Source organism: Heptranchias perlo, chromosome 9 (assembly GCF_035084215.1).
Source record: "Heptranchias perlo isolate sHepPer1 chromosome 9, sHepPer1.hap1, whole genome shotgun sequence".
Lineage (NCBI taxonomy): Eukaryota > Metazoa > Chordata > Chondrichthyes > Hexanchiformes > Hexanchidae > Heptranchias > Heptranchias perlo.
This window is the reverse complement of record NC_090333.1, coordinates 48,378,562-48,393,729: the sequence shown is the minus strand read 5'-3', so window position 1 is coordinate 48,393,729 and position 15,168 is coordinate 48,378,562. Positions and strand designations below refer to the sequence as shown.

General features: G+C 44.9%; 1 long non-coding RNA gene across 4 annotated transcripts in view; it reads right to left on the bottom strand.

The window, feature by feature from the left end:
* Window positions 1-2,282: 2,282 nt before the first annotated feature.
* LOC137325017 (uncharacterized) overlaps window positions 2,283-15,168 on the bottom strand; it is a 59,232-nt gene continuing 46,346 nt past the window's right edge. For all 4 annotated transcript variants that reach the window (XR_010963775.1, XR_010963774.1, XR_010963776.1 and 1 more), the window contains exons 4-5: window positions 8,183-8,357; window positions 2,283-2,699 (exon numbers count right to left, since the gene is read on the bottom strand). This is a non-coding gene — a long non-coding RNA (uncharacterized lncRNA). The remainder of the gene's footprint in view (window positions 2,700-8,182; window positions 8,358-15,168) is intronic.

The window sequence follows — 15,168 nt, the reverse complement described above, 5'->3', positions numbered from 1 at the left end:
CCATTATAGCCATATTCTCCAAACACCTCACAAGGCTCTAACACATTTTCCTCTTTTCTGTAGAAGGTCACACACAATACAAGGCAACAGGCTGCCACCGGAGGAGAAAGAGCCCCCAGAATGTGTTGGCCATTATGGGAAGGGGCTGAGCGGAGGCCGTGGCCACTGGTGACGCTGGAGGAGATGTTACGCAGGGTTTCTTTATACCTAATCATCATCATCTCTTCTAACTTCTCCCTCACCCCACACACTCTGCATGACAAGCTGCAGATGCTTTCAAAACCCATTTCTTTCTCTCTGCTCTCCCTCAGACCAAAAGCTAACCCTTATCCCTTTCTTTCATTTCTGCTGCTAAGAATGTCATTGCCCCTCAGCCAGTGGAGGAAGAGGAGTGCAGCCTTCCTGAAGATGTACTGTCACTTGATCTGACTCTCACAAGCATCAGCTCAGATGTTAACACCACGCAGACTTTAGAGGCTAGGTTAGAGGAGGGATCTGCACATAGTGACTCATTGGGCACAAGAACTGGAGCTGGGGCAAGGCCTTAGTCATGAGCCTACTATCCAGTACCTTATCGAAGGCCTTCTGAAAATCCAAATATAATACATCTACTGTATTACCCTTGTCTATCCTTTCTGTTACTTCTTCAAAGAACCTGGTGACACTACAGCATCTGTGCAATGTCTCAACAAATATTAACTCAACTGCCTGGATGATTTTTATTGAGAAACCTGAACCACAGCCCATACTGCAGGCCAACATTAAGACTGGAAACAATAGGAGAGTAGCTAAATTGAGTGGAAGATGAGATTAAATGACATTGTGATGATGGAATACCAAGCTTGGCTTTTAAAAGCACGTTGATTGTCGAAGCAAGGCAAGTTTGAGGGAGGTCAAGAATTCCACTGTGTAGAGATCCTGCGAAAGGATAAATTAGAGAGCAGGAGAAATTTGATTTCAACACAGTAAGGATGCAGAGAGCAGGAAGGTTTGGTGTAAACCAGTCAGTTTCACTGAATCCAGTTTCTCTAGAATTTTCCTAAAAATTGTCTACAACAGCAGTCTCTGTAGCCTGTTCCAAGTGACTTAAAATTCTGTACATATGCAGCCTCTGCATGTGAGATGCTCCAACCTCCGACCAAACTTTTGAAATCTCCTACAGCAATGCAACATTTTATGTATGGAAGATAATTTTCAAAGTCCATTGATTCATATTGTAATTCTCAACAAGAGAAGGCAGAGGATGTTACCGCTTAAATGCAAAGAGCATTTTCAGCAATGTGATCCCCCTGCCTTGCATTGAAAGGTACTTTGAGCAGGACTCATGGTTTTAGTCAGCAGCATCATCACTTGGATTTCAAAACTCAGAGAAATCTGGTTTCCAATTGCTGGTCTATTATTTGTTTAGTAGTCTGTGGTGGTTTGCTCCAGCACAGTTACAGAAACTACTCCAGCCAATGGAGCTCAGTGCTCAAATTTCAAATGCACAGCTTGCCCAAAATTAAAATAACTTCATCCGAGTGGACATTTTTCATATGTGAGTCTTGGCAGGGTTTTGACTGTGTGAGGCATATCAGCGAAGACCTAGCCGTTTCTCATCTCATCCAACATCCACGGATAGACAGACATTCCGGCATAGGTCACTAGATAGTGATCAGGGACGGGAACTCTGTCTGATTTTTTCCTTCCCTAATCTGGAGGCATTGCAGTAATACTGTTACAATAGTAACACCCCTACTACCATCCCACCAAGATCAGTTAATTGAGCAGAGAACGTGGAATGTTCCTGCTCTTAATGCCTCAATTCATACATATTGGGGGTCAGCGTGGCGGTGCGCGATCATTGGGGAGGTCAGGGTCATCGTGGGGGTCCACGATCGTTGGAGGGTCCTTGCAGGTAGGCTTGTTGGGCCTGGTGGAAGCACTCCTGCTTCTCCCGGCCCACAAGCTGTGCCACCTACCTGCAGTTTCGGGCCTTCTCGCCTCCTTTCACGTGGCGTGAAGGAGAAGGCCTGGGAATCCTGGTCCCCAGAGGTTCAAATTGCAAATTCTGCAAAAAGGGAGGCCTGCAGCCTCCTTGAAAGGTTTTAGTCACCAACCCGCTTCCTGGGTGCGGGTTAGTCGCCTGCCCCTCGTCCCGCCCCAGTGAAAACCGGAAATGGGCGGGTTGGGGGCGGGTCTGAAATGGTTGCGATTTTGAATGCCCCCACACTCCCAACCCACCCATTTTTCAATGTTAAAATCATGCCCGTTATCACAGTTACCAAACCAGACATCCTTTTTGAATGTTTTTAAATACTTCATTTGTTACAAATAGGTATTAAAAGTCTTTTATCACAGTGAACAGAATGTAATATAGTTTGACCAATGATCGTTCATAAATCCAGTATGTACTGTACTTTGTATCTCATACATATTCTTCCATAGTTTGGGATAGGGAGGAATATGCATTTTCTTTAAATAGGTGCATTGTGGCATCTTACTCATATTTTCTGCAATTTTCTTACATTCCACCTCCTGATCTCTTCATTCATTGAATAAGTCCGACCAGGTAGCAGCAGACTTCAATCATGAACTCATTTCCAGAATCCTCTGTCATCTTCCAATAAGAGGCATTCTTGCTGCAGGGCGAGGTAGACAGAGATGTTTTCCTATGGAACATCTTTTTTCATTTCTCATTCCTTCATAAGACGACACAGCTAGGAAAGAAAATATTATAAGATTAAACGTCATCCTCCTCCAACACTCTGAAGTGAAACAGCCCTGTCTCAAATACTCAATAATATTTCAAATTCTTTACCTCCCTCCACCTTCTCTTTCTCCTACAATCTAGGACTTTTAAAACACAACCTTGGTTTCATCCAGCCATTACTTCTTGTTTTCTCTTCTTCCCAATCTTGCTGTTGACCTGTACATGGGCCTTGGCCCTTCACCTAGACTTACTGATTTTAAAAAACTGCCTGTGGCACTGACCATCTGATACGAGAAGGTCTATCTCCACGTCTATTATAATATTAAAAATATCGTGTATGGATACATTTCCTGTCCACAAGCCTCACTTCTGGCTGTCTCTATTTTTGGTCCAACTTTTTATGTCAACATTTAACATTCCCTATGTAAACAGGTCCTTGTGACATTGTAATTATGGGCTGCAGCACGAGATGGCATTGTAACTCCACTGTATCCTATACCACTGTATTGGATATACCATGAGCAACACCATAGGAGATATACTAGTATCTTTACAAAAGACTATCAGTAGTGTGTGCTTAGTCCTGGTGAATTTGTAGCCAACTTGACAGCCATCAATGTATTACATACAAATTCCACTCATGGAAATGATTTTAATTTATTAGCCGTTAATTACTAAAGCAGCAGGGAACTTCAGACCAATTTATGGCAAGAAGTAATTTTTCCTGAGTTTCTCAGATGGTTTAGTTGGTAAATACAGCACATTGTACAGTCCTAGGTTCAATCCCCAGCAGTGCTATAATTGATCCCGATACCCCTGGGCTAGGGAAAAAAAATCAGCCGGAACTCCTGCTTCCGATTATTGTCTAAATCATACCTAATGAAATGTGAAATGTGTAGCTGTTGAGTAAACACAAGATTGGGCACAGCTGTGATATCCTCCCACTGGAAAACAGCCTGCCAACATACATATGAAGGTCGATTCTGACTTTTGGGTGGCTGACCGGGGGAGCACGCTGGCCGGTCATTCCAGCAATGAAGAGGCCGCAGCGATTTTGAGACCCAGGCCTCATTTGAATTTGGCAGGTGAGTGGCCGATGCTGAACGGACTCGACTGTCTTCGGCCTCAGGACTGTTGACCGGCTGGGCTACCGGCACATGCCCGCAGGTAGGTCCTCGGTGGGGTGGGGAGGGGGGAAGCGACGCCAAAACAGGGCGAGGTAATTTTGTGGAGTCAGGAGGAGCACTTCTGCTCCGTCCAGTTCCACAAAAGATTAATTCCAAAAATTTTTCCGGCCGTTTCCTGATCGGAACGCCATACACATGGGCAGAGCGTGCGCATCTCAAACTCTGCCCATGTGTCCCTTAAAACTGCAATTGGGGTCCTAACTACATCATTAGGACCCCAATTTGCATAGGAAAGAGGCCTGTATCAGGCAGGTTTTTCGGCCACTCCAGGGGTAGGACCCTTTCAAAATGGCGGCAGCTGGAGTACGAACATATGAATTAAGAGCAGGAGTAGGCCATTCGGCCCCTCGAGCCCGGTCTGGCATTTGATAAGATCATGGCTGATCTGATTGTGACCTCAACCCTACTTTCCCATCTACCTACTATAACCTTTGACTCCCTCGTTCATCAGGAATCTATCTAACTCAGCCTTATAAATATTCAATGACCCTGCCTCCACCGCTCTCTGGGGAAGGGAGTTCCACAGACTCACAACCTTCAGAGAAAAAATTTCTTCTCATCTCCGTCTTAAATGGGAGACCCCTTATTTTTAAACTGTGGCCCCTAGTTCTAGTCTCTCCCACAGGGGGAAACATCCTCTCAGCATCTACCCCTTCTAGTTCCCTCAGGATCTCATCTGTTTCAATAAGATCACCTCTCATTCTTCTAAACTCCAGTGTATACAGGCCCAACTTGTCCAACCTTTCCTCATAAGATAACCCCCTCATCCCAGAATCAGTTGAGTGTCGGGATTAACATGGCGGTAAGACTACTACAACATTTTGTGGCCCTTAATTCCTCGTTAATGCCTATTTTCCCAAGTGAAAACCAGCACTATGGAGCTTTACCCCATTTAGAATCAAAACCTTTGAGGGAGAAGGGGGAACTAGGATTGAAAAAAGTGATTTTCTGCTATCCTTGAAATAATTCAGTTACAACAAAAATCAGTCTATAGCAAGGACACTGAATTACCAGAACAGCTTATTAGAGATAGCACAGCCCCATATAGTGGCAGTATTAACCTGTGCTGCAAAAAGCTTGTGAAGATACAGAAACAGATCTGTACAGCAGCTTGATTTCATTTTTGGTTAATAAAAGGTAAAAATTGGATTGCAGAAAATGTTCATGTACTAGGAGCCAGGAGTATTAGGACAGATAATTGTAGTGGTAAGATTAATTTAATGTAACTTTTAACTATATTTACTGGATAGTGATAACATCACACAGACTAACTACTCCCACAGTCTCTCTCCTATCTGAGTAGAGACAGCACACAAAAGTATTTCCAAGTTCCTCCCGTCTGAAACTCACTCCTAGACTTGTCTGCTGCTGGCTTATCAGGTAAATTGTGGACACTGGCCTTGTAACTAATAGATGTAAATAAAAAAAATATTTCTCATAAGCTCGACAATACTTGGTCCCAAATCATTGTTTGCTGCGAGTTAACAATCAAACTCATTCAGCAATTGCTACTTGCTGGTACTGAGACCTGGAAATGATTACTGGCAGTTAATTAAACGAACTTGGAAATTGTTTCTAGGTAATACTCAGACTAATTTCACAATCACTATCTAGGAATTAGTAGTTAACATTGTGGGTAGAATTGCCCATTCACCAAAATTCTACACAAACATTTTGTTCCCAAGCTGTCTGCCTCGCAGTTCTAAACATAAAATGGGGCAAGAAGAGTTAATGAAGAAGTGTTCACATATCTCCTACAATATTTAGGATTATAGGGCAATAGATATCATTCCTCTTTAATTTTATATCCCATTGATAATGCTGATTAGACAGGATCTGGAGTAATACACAGCTCCCCCCACCCACCCTTACCACTTACCTGATCCTGCCGGACCCTGGCTGCGATCTTCTGCTCCTGCCCACTGGCCAGGTAGAGCATCTGGCCGGGTTCGGGCAGGACTCCGATGGAAGTTCAGATCAGTCGGGCTTCCGCGTCCCTGGGAGCACCGCCCACTTCGGGACTCGGGCTCACCGTATCCGCCCCCTCCCCCCGCACTTTAAAATCAGGGCCACACAGGATTGGAAATAGCCTTGTGGCAGGGTAGAGAAATGGTTGGGAGGTTCGGAAGCAGACAGTTGGGAGAAAATGACATTCCTCCCGGAGCTAGAGGGCAGATGAACATAGGAAGGGACAGAACTTCTTCAAGACTGTCATTCCTGGAAGAGGAAGGCAGCAAATCTAACAGTACAAATAAAAAAAGAGAAACAAACACTGCAAATTCCGGAAATCTGAAATAAAAACAGAAAATGCTGGATATGCACACAGGACAGTCAGCAATCCTTCACCAGAACCATTCTGATTGACCTGCTGTGTATTTCCAGCATTTTCTGGTTTTGTTTCAAATTTCCAACATTTGCAGTTTTCTTTCTTTTTATTTGTAGAGCAAGACACAATATAGCAACTTGCTCTATTTTTACAGAACTTTTAACTCACGCTCCCTCCTCAGGTGCAAATATAATAAAAGACACAACACTCCATAAATTCTATTGATAATATTACACTTGGACTATTGTTCGCACCATAACCTGTATGTGGGAATTTGTAATGGGCCATTCCCACATACAATGATACAATAGAACTGGTGAGCAGGCACCCACTTTGGGATTATAACCCTAGTGATAACCTACCGTTCCAAATAACTAGAGAGCGATTCACAGATAACTAGACGGGTTATCAGATCGTAGACGGGATTAGATAAAGTAAGTGAAGAGAAATTGGCCGAAGGATTGAGAACCAGAGGACACAGATTGGCAAAAGAACCACAGGCGACAGGAGGAAAAACTTATTTACGCAGCGAGTAGTTACGATCTTGAATGCGCTGCCTGAAAGGATGGTGGAAGCAGATTCAATCGTGGCTTTCAAAAAGGAATTGGATAAATATTTGAAGGAAAAAAAATTGCAGGGCTACGGGGAACGAGCAGGGGTATGGGACTAACTGGATTGCTCTTACAAAGAGCCGGCACAGGTTCAATGGGCCAAATGGCCTCCTTCTGTGCTGTAACGATTCTATGATTCTAACTAATGTATACATTTCAACACAGCTATCCAGATGGAAAGGTTTCTTAAAGGACAGGATTAGCTGTGCTAGTCCTACTTTTAAACAGCTTGTCAACACTCAGTGTCAAAGATTATACATGAAGAACAGTTATTGCCCATGGAACTATACCCAGAATGGGAGAAAATTGATAGAAATAAAACCTCCAGAGATGGAATTAGCTCCTAACATTGTAGGACAGGTTTGATCCAATAGGCACAGATTCTTATCTGGCTGGCACGGTGTCTTAACACTCAGCAAAGAGGAATTCCCATAATATAATAGAATGGCAAGAAAATTTAAAGGAAATAAAAGGACGGGAAGGGGTTAAGGAAAGAAACAGCTGTAAATTCAGCATCGAAAATGATATATAAAAATAAAGAGAGTGCTTGCATTTTTTTTGCTAAAGGGAAGACTCCTTTCTCAGTTACTCTGTCCCCATAACAAGGACCATCAGTGAGCAGACTGCTCTAAATGACACTTTGAAGCCAGCCACTAGGAGGCAGTGCTGAGTAAGTTGTGGTAACCCACTGATTTCCCCTCTCTCTTTCTGGGGAACTAACTGACCTTCTTTGGGGATCGGACAGGAAAGTGGAGTTGAGGTCAAAGATCAGCCATGATCTTATTGAAGAGCGGAGCAGGCTCGAGGGGCAGTATGGCCTACTCCTGCTCCTATTTCTTATGTTGTTATGTTCTTCTCTTGGCATCTTAGCACAATGGTGTGACTGAGATTAAGAAGTTGGCATATGGAGGGGACCATAAAGGCAAACCCACATCCCATCACATCACATCACGTCAGTGCCCAAGCTGTGCCTCCACACCACCGACTTCCCTTTTCTAATCCCTCCCTACAGGTCTTGAGCATTCAGTTTAAATCTCCCTAAGAGTGGTTGAAAAGTCATCTGGAGGATCCCACATGGTTACAAACTAAATAGAACCAAGTTAAACTTTTGCTCCTAAAACAAATAGGTTTGTGTGCCAAACAAAATTAAAACTATTTCTTTATCACCAAGTTAATGACTAGGTCATGCATTTATTCAAGTTGTCTGGAGAAAAGTTTAGTTTTGGTAACTGTTTGAGGGGGTTTTGACAGATGATACGACATTTTGTTATTTTTCTGAAAATCATCGCTTGATGGAGTCTTAAAAAAATAGCAACTATGCTAGGATTATATCCAAGCTCCAGCTCAGAGAATATGGCCTCCTTACCTCTTCCATACATCATCAAATTTTCAGCATTTTCCCCTCTCCTCCTGTCCTCTCCTGAAGGTGATGACTCCTGTTGGGGCACAATCCCATGGGTGCCAGCAGCTCTCCAGATACCTCATCCAAGTGGCCATTTTTCAGGTGTGAACCTTGACAGTGAGTCTTGGCAGGATTTTGACTGTGGAGGCATCACATCGGAGTTCAATCCTGTACTCACCCAACATCCATACATAGACACACTTTCCAGCGTTGGTCACTGGATAGCAGTCAGAAGAAGGAACCCTCCCTGAATTCTCCCTCTCCCCCACAAACGAACTCCCCCACCTCAATAACTCGCCCAGCAACTCATGGCACTAACAGGCAGGAAGGATCCTTCACCAGAGTTAGTGAAAGGGATCAGGCGTTTACTTACAGGTTAGTTGCTGGTTTGTCATTTCAGGCTGCTGGTTAACTTTTAGGTGTCATGTTTTCTGACTCTGGAACATTAAGTTTGACCGCTGAGAAGAAGATCGCAGGACTTCGAAACCATGCAACCCCTCACCTCCCTCAGTCTTCACTTTCTCCTATAATCTACAATAACTCAACCCTGTCATTACCGAACCACTACTTCTTGATTTATCTTGTTTTTTTCCCCTACTCTTTTCAACTTACTGCTGCCCTGTACTAGAGGCCTTGGCCTATCACCTAGGTTTCCCAATAATAAAAAGAAATCAGTGCCGTAAGCTATCGAATTCCCTTTGGGTTTTTTTTTTGGTAAGAAATACCATTGTTCAGTTCATATCTTGTTCATGTGACAGGTTTTGAAGTTTTTCTATTTCAAGTTAAACTCTTATCATGTACATGCCTTTTATGTGTGTTTTGGAAGTCTTCAGTTTTTCAAAAAAGCAATTGGAAAACAAAGTAAAAATCTGGCAAAAATGATTTAACCTATTTTCCTATCTGAAATATGACACAAACACTAAGCAGAGTTTATAGGAGTTATATCTTCCTTTTCATGTTGCTGATGGAAGTTTACAAAACATTTTGAAATATAAGACATCAGAATAAAGTCCAAAGAATAGGCATCAAATTTGTTTTTGATTCAAGTTGATCTACGGTATCAGTATTAGTGCAATAGCATTAATTAAAATATAAATAAGCTATAAAGTCAGAAATAAGTCATAGGTTAATATATTGAACATATCAGATAATGACCCTATTACTATAGAAATCAGGTCACCTCAATCAAGTCATTGCTTTTTAAAAGAGGAGCGTTGATGATTGTGGGAGGGGGGTACAGAAGAACCAGGACTCATTTTTATCAAGTGGTGTTTTTGTGGCACAAATGTTGCCACTGTAGTGCATTTGGTGAAATACTTTCCTCAACTTATTGATCTCCTTCTATTTGGTTTTCTTTCTTAAAAATTTTTTATTCTAGTCATTTTCAAATTCAATGCCAGGTCTCAGCTATTTCCTGTAGAGGACATATGCAAAACCTGTCACTAACGTTGTTTATCTGGGTCACATGATTTATCGGTGTCAAAATATGAACGTGTAGCAGGAAGAGTATTTCCAATAGAGTAAAAATAATAAATATCCCTGAATATTCTTTTCCATTTTGCCCTCTTCTGATGGTGCAGACTGTTTGCTGGGATATGGTTCCATTCCCTCTCCAGTACCTCGCCCAAGTCCCAGCAAGTTATTCCAACTTCAGAGGCCTATATACCAAGCCTGGCCCTGTCCTCAGCCAAAGACCACATATGTGCACCTTCCAGCAGGGGTCACTTGATAGTGATTCGGGTAGGAGTACCCTGGCTGATTCTCCATCCCTATCCAGGGTGCTCAGATCAGCTGTAGTAACTCTACTCCAACTCTGGCTGAGATCAGCTAACTCAGACCAGGATCAAATCTAGGACCTGCCCAATTGGTAAAGCTCAGTTCTGCACTGGGTAGCACATTTACCAACTGGGGGAATTCCTCTCCCGTCTTCTAACTATTGAAAACTCTATTTACTGTAATTATCCTGTCCTACAGCAACTCAATGCAGCCATTGAATGTCATCTGTTGGACAAATGCTGCAACTGTGATACCCTTGGTCTGAAATGTTAAACACAGTTGGCTGAGGTACTGTCATGCTTGTGTCACTATTCCCCAATCTGCACTCCCACTCCATCCCCTGTCCCTTTTGTCTGCATCAACACATTCTTTACTCTCTTGGCTTAAGTTGGTAGAGAGAACAGCCTTTTCTATAAGGGAAAGTGTAATTGAAATATTATTTGTAACCAGCTGGTGGCGCTCAAGCACAACATTTACTGTTTCTGACATTAACCTGATAATAGCATTAAAAATTGAGCGGATTTTCTTCCTTTGTTTTTTCTTGCTTTCCCAGTGGTGTGCACAATCCCTAGTTGAGCAGGCCACCTAGTCCCACGCTTTAGGTCAGTGCCATTACTGAACTTGCTGCTCAGAGCTACGCAACAACAGGAAGGCTCTGCTTGTCCTCTGATTCTTCAATTCCTCTCTGCACAGAAGCACCTGGTCTTCAGTTAAAGCTTCTTCCCACTGGTACTGCCAAGACCCACATATAGGGAAAGAGATCACTGTGGTCCATCTGGCCAATCTAAGAGTTTTAAAAATACTATACACTATCTCTCATACCCCTAACTCCCTCTCTATGCTACATATATATCCAGTTCTCTATAGCATTACATTAATAGGGTTGAATTTGTCTTTATTGTTTAGAACTTTGAATACCTAAATAATGCCTCCCTTAGCCTTCTTTTCTCCAGTGTAAAACAGTCTCAATTTCCATAGTCTTTCTTCATATCTGAAGTGGATAATCCAAGGTCTCAATTAACACCAGTGACTAATATTGTGCACATTACTCCATGTGAGCTCAGTCCAATGTTTTACGCAGACTTGTTTGGAAAACTTCTCCCCTTTGCAGGTTAGTGGCAGAGTGGGAATTTGACCTCCCAAGTGAATCCACCCCTAACCAGCTGCAATATCCTGCCAGGCCCTTGTTTGTTCTACAGGGCAGAGTTGGAACAGTAATACCACTCCTGATAGGTTTACCATGGCTGCAACCAGTTAAAGGGGAGCATTGCTTTTCTGCAAGAGTGCCTGAAGCAGCATCCCGCTGACAGCAGGTTACCTGCCACTGTCGTGGAGAACCAATTTCAGCTTCTGGGATATACCAAGCACTTTCCTACAGGATGAAAGGAGAGAAAAATCAAAAGAAAAGTCTTCCATGGGATGTACTTTGACACCTCCTGGAAGTGGACGTCAGAATGGAGTTAATGAAATCTGGAAACAGGTGCACCTCTCAGCCTTAGAAAGTATGTGGCAGAGAGAGACTAAAACAAGGGTCAAGGGAGATAAGGAGTTCTCTCCCACTGGTTCAGTGAGTTAACCCATTGAGTAGCTGAGCCATATAGACCCAGATTTGTCCCTGATCAGTGTTGAGTTAGCTGATATCAGGGGCATGATTTCAATAAGGTGGAAGGATGACAGGGGTCACACATCACCCCCCCACCCCATTCTGCACTGCCAAGACTACTCCATCACATCACTCCTCACACCCACTTAAGGCTCATCCTCAACTTACCTTCACTTCCTGAGCACTTCCTGACCTCCCCATTTGTGACCCCACCACTACCACTCACCCCAATCCTGATCCAATGTGATGTCTCTGTCTGATACTCACCCTCTGATGCACCTCTTTTAAGGTCAGCCTCACCCAAAGCAATGCATTCATCGGCTGACCATTTCACCATCACTCACTCTCACGTCTCTACTTTCTCCCCTTCTAGAAGAGAGCACAAAATGAACGCGAGAGGGCGAGGACTGGAGGGGGGCCACAACAAATAGAGGTCCTCACGGAGGCAGAGGAGGAGGCCCTGGAGATTAGCTGCACCCTCGAGTGCCTGTCCGTCGGGGACACCGAGACTGTCACCCCACAAATGCCTGGTGACAAAACTTTAACATTCATCACACACAACATGAGTTGATGTTAATAATGATTGGCATGTTGAACAGCTCAGTATGCTCATTGCAACATGACACATCTGTGATGATGCTTAATATTGCCTTCTGTTCTCTTACAGGCACTTCAACAACAGCAGTGACGGGAGAGGGCGATTCCTCAGAGGAGCTCCCGGCTTCTGAGGGCGCACCGTCACATCTTAGCAAGCCATCCACCAGTGCAGATACTCACACCTCGGTGGGTCCCAATAGTCAGTTAGTTGGGTTGGCACCTGGTGAGTCACCACACACAAGTGAGCACAAGCAGACACTGGTGGCAGGGGCAGCTGTGGAGAGTCCGCGTCGGTGGGAGCACTCCTCTCCAGGCTCTGCTCAGCTGGACGCAGATGCTGAACCCCGGGGGCCATCCTTTAAAAGAAGAATGATCGAGGGACAGCAGCACATTTGCGAGGTACTGGAACAGGTGCCACGCACACTCTCCGCATTACCAGCGAGGATGGAGGAGTCCACCTCCTGCATTAGTGGAATGGTGGCACAGGTACGTGAGGGAATCTCTGAGATAGTGTCGCAGGTAACTGCGGGAATGTCTGAGATAGTGTCGCAGGTAACTGCGGGAATGTCTGAGATAGTGTCGCAGGTAACTGCGGGAATGTCTGAGATAGTGTCGCAGGTAACTGCGGGAATGTCTGAGATAGTGTCGCAGGTAACTGCGGGAATGTCTGAGATAGTGTCGCAGGTAACTGCGGGAATGTCTGAGATAGTGTCGCAGGTAACTGCGGGAATGTCTGAGATAGTGTCGCAGGTAACTGCGGGAATGTCTGAGATAGTGTCGCAGGTAACTGCGGGAATGTCTGAGATAGTGTCGCAGGTAACTGCGGGAATGTCTGCAATGGAAAGAAGGCCAGCCTCCGTTAAGCTTCAAGCATAGCTCATATATAAATCCATTCAGGCCCCGACAACGGCCGTCTGGACTCACGGTGAACAACATTCTGCTGCCTTAAACAGGCAGACAGAAACTTTACAACTGGGCTTCCAAGGCATCAGTCATGTCCTCCAGGTTCAGGTGGAGCAGTCTTTGGCGGGGTCCTCATGGACTCCAAAACCCAGAGGGCACAGGCCGAAAGCATCTAAGCAGTCCGGGCATGGACATGAGCAACCTGCCACTACCTCTGCTGCAGCCACAGGGGATAGAAAAATAGAAAATAGGAGCAGGAGTAGGCCACTCGGCCCTTTGAGCCTGCTCCGCCATTCAATATGATCATGGCTGATCCTCTATCTCAATAACATATTCCCGCTCTCTCCCCATACCCCTTGATGCCTTTTGAGTCTAGAAATCTATCCAGCTCCATCTTAAATATATTCAGTGACTTGGCCTCCACAGCCTTCTGTGGTAGAGAATTTCACAGGTTCACCACCCTCTGAGTGAAGAAATTTCTCCTCCTCTCAGTTCTAAATGTCCTACCCTGTATCCTGAGACTGTGACCCTTCGTTCTGGACCCTCCAGCCAGGGGAAATATCCTCCCTGTACCAGTCTGTCTAGCTGTCAGGATTTTATATGTTTCAATGAGATCCCCTCTTATTTTTCTAAACTCGAGTGAATACAGGCCGAGTCGACCCAAACTCTCCTCATACGACAGTCCTGCCATCCCAGGAATCAGCCTGGTGAACCTTCGTTGCACTCCCTCTATGGCAAGTATATCCTTTCTTAGGTAAGGAGACCAAAACTGCACACAATACTCCAGGCATGGTCTCACCAAGGCCCTGTATAACTGCAGTAAGACATCCTTGCTCCTGTACTCAAATCCTCTTGCAATGAAGGCCAACGAAGGATGCACCACGTAGAAGTAATAGGAAGAGAAAGGCTAAAGATTTGTGATCACAAAGGGTTTGCACAAGGGTGTTTGACAGACTGTCATGTTTTCATTTATATTCGTTTTTTGTTAAAGTCACATTAAATTATATCATTCTCACCACTACTGCCACATCATGCCCATTCTTGACTGCCTTTTGTGATAGCGCCCTTTCATGTGCTTCATCATGAATGGCGACACTTGATGCCACCCAGTGGGTGACCTTACAGTGAGTGTATGTGTAGTTGCAGGATTGTTTTGTGCAGGGGGGGGGGGGGGGGGGGGTTGGGGGGTGAAGACTGGACTCTTCTCACTTTGTGATCTTATGAGAACCGTTCACATATGAGTGACTCCCTGGCCTCACGAGCAGCCAGGTGAGCCACTGCTCTGCCAATGGGATCGTCCTCCTCCCCCTCCTGCTTCTCCTCAATGTTGATTGTAGATGTGGATGCTGGATGAGGACATGGGGCCTCATCAACCGGTATCCCTCTCTGTTGCACCATGTTCTGCAGGACACAACACACTACTATAACGTGACCCACTCTCGCTGGTGCGCATTGAAGCGCTCCCCCAGAACGATCGAGGCACCGAAATCACATCTTCAGCAGTCCTATCGCATGTTCAATTACAGACCTGGTAGCGATGTGGCTGTCGTTGTATCGACACTGTTGCTCGCTGATGGGGTTCCTCAGAGGTGTCATCAGCCACATGTGCAGGGGGTATCCCTTGTCCCCGAGGAGCCAGTCCTTAAGGCTGTTTGGTGCGTGGATGAGGTCCGGAATGTTGCATTCCCTCAGAATGAATGGGTCGTGGCAACTACCAGGGAATCTCACACACACGTGAAGAATTCTTTTGCAGTGGTCACAAACGAGCTGAGTGTTGATGGAGTGATAACCCTTTCTGTTGATGAACAGTCCTGACTCGTGTGGAGGTGCTCAGATTGCCAAATGCATGCAATCGATTGCACCGTGTACATGTGGTAAGCCAGGACACAGAGTGGAATCCCACTGCCCTCCCCGTCTGGCTGAGGTCGTCCATGGGGAAATTGATGTATTGCGAGGCTCTGCAAAACAAGCAGTCGGTGACCTGCCTTATGCACTTGTGAGCAGACGACCGAGAGACCCCGGCGATGTCACCGGTGGCACCCTGGAATGATCTGGAGGCGAAGACATGGTC